Source organism: Phasianus colchicus, chromosome Z (genome assembly GCF_987193195.1).
Source record: "Phasianus colchicus chromosome Z, bPhaCol1.hap1.1, whole genome shotgun sequence".
In the NCBI taxonomy this organism is placed as follows: Eukaryota; Metazoa; Chordata; class Aves; order Galliformes; family Phasianidae; genus Phasianus; species Phasianus colchicus.
Window position 1 is genome coordinate 15,326,392 of NC_143476.1, and position 2,389 is coordinate 15,328,780.

Below are 2,389 nucleotides of genomic sequence, written 5' to 3' on the forward strand. Positions count from 1 at the left end.
CCCACTGGTCCCATACCCTGTGTCAATAATGTTAAGAAATTATGCTATAAAATACAGGTTGATCAGCTGAAACATACATAGCTCAGGAGAAAATTAAAGATGAACAGGAAAGAGAATCAGAGAACCAGAGTATTATTTGAGTTGGAAGTGACCCCCAAAGGTCATCTAATCCACCCAGCAGGGACACCCAAATGTAGAGGTTGCTCAGAACTTCACCCAGCCTGATCTTGAATGCCTCCAGGGATGGAGCATCCACTGTCTCTCTGGACAATCTGTTCCAGTGCTTTGCCATCCTGTGCCTGTCCCCATTTTTCTTTTATATCATCTTTAGGTACTGAAAGACCACTATTAGATCCGTCTGGAGCTTTCTCCTCTCCAGACTGAACAGTCTCAGCTCTCTGTCTAAAGAGAAAGCATCTGATTTAATTTCACAATCAGAAACAAACTCACAGAAATGAAGTCTTCCCCAGCTTTTTTTTTAACTCAACTCAAGTTACCTTATATATACAAATAAGTTTGCTAGAAGAGCAAGATTTCTTTCCTGCTTTAGGCATTTTTTACTAAAATATGCAGTATTCCAGTTATAAAAGAAAACTGAAGAGAAATTGTGAGGAGAAAATAATTTCTCCAGATGTATTAGGGTCATCCTTTCAAAGAGGCCATTTGACACTTAACTGTGCAAAGTTTTGTTCTAAGGAATGCTTCATGAATTACAAAGATTAAGTATATACATAAATATATACTTAAATATATGCATACAGATGAAAGATCAAGTAGCTGTTGTGGCGTTAAGCAATACTCCAGCCAAGAGGCTGTTTACTTGATTTTATCAGTATTATGCATGTCTCAGCTCTCCAAACTGTGTTCACCCTGAGACAGACCAAAATCCCCTACAATGCCTCATCCATTTTTTTGTTGACATTCTGGGTTAATTAGGACAGGTTTGGAGAATCCTAGAGATGGAAAACAATTTCAGGTACTTATTTTATATTTTTTTAAGGGTTTTTTGAATTTTGTGTGAATTGAAAAAGCGGTCTTAGAGGTGGCTTCATTTTATAGGGTAAGAGTCACTGAGATCTATTCAGACTCTCCCAAGTTACTGAAGGATAATGAAACTGTCAATGGTTTACAGGCCTGTTCGGCCCAGTTCCATGACTAACGGGATAGGGGAACCCATTGAATCATGCCCTGGAAGAGGAGGAAAGGGGAAAATGGGGAGAAGGTAGGGAGATGGGCCTAAAAGCAGAACAGTGGCAGTGATCTGAAGAGGAAAAGTTAATTTACTAAATATAATACCAGAATGCAAGATAACACAATATAATACCATATAATTGGAATTAAAGCTAATAAATCAAATAAAATGAGAGAGTGTCCAAAATTGAAGGCCTTACTCTAATGCTGGAGGTGAGACAGGTAGGGAGCACACAGCTGCAGTGATGAGCTATCAGAGAAGAAAAAGGACATCTTGGTGTCTTGCGAACAGTTTTATCTTTCCCATTAAATGGAAAATGGAAACAGAGCAGTGAAAGTCTTCTGGAGTATGTAGTTCTCCTCTTCTGAGAACCAGCTACCCAGAAAGATCAACAATCCACAGAACTGAGCATGAACTCTTTAACTCTCAGTGCACTCATGATGCTATGATGTGGAATATCAATAACAAAAATCATAAAACCATGACAACAACTAATGCCATTTCAAGACAAAGCTACAATAGAAAAAGCTAACAACAACAAAAACCCACAAACCCACTGCCTGATTTTAAAAAAGTGAGAAATGTATCTTCTTGCTGGAAGAAATGAGACTCATGACTGAAATATTCCTTTGTAACTAATCAAACAAGTCTGGAAATTTTGCACTGAGGACAAAGAGTCTTTGAAGACAAAACAAAATTGTCTTGACTGCTTGTAGTAAGTCGTGCACTTTTGTTTTTTATCATCAGGAAGCACTGAATGGCTCCCTTTTAGGTATATGAGATAACAGAAAATGTAATGATGTCTGTAATAGATTGTAATATGCCCAGCTCACATAATTGCTTGCATCAGAGCTAGGACTGGCATTTGCAAAATACAGATTTCAATATTCTTGCAAAACACACTAATTAAAACTTATATACAAAAACATGAAATTTTCCTTGGGAATTTGATATTGTTATGGAGAAACATACATTTCAGCATCCCTTTATTTTATTTTTTTTTAATAAGCATGTTTTTATTAATCGATAAACTTGGGTAATCATCTACATTAATGATATATTGCCTAAGAAAGTGTTTTATTGTTCTTATTTTTATCATTATGTTCTGTTACGTTCAGTGTTTGTGCTTAACTTGGTATTGTTACATGATACTATCATTTCTGCAGTGTCTGACTCTTAGGGACATCTGCCTTTCAA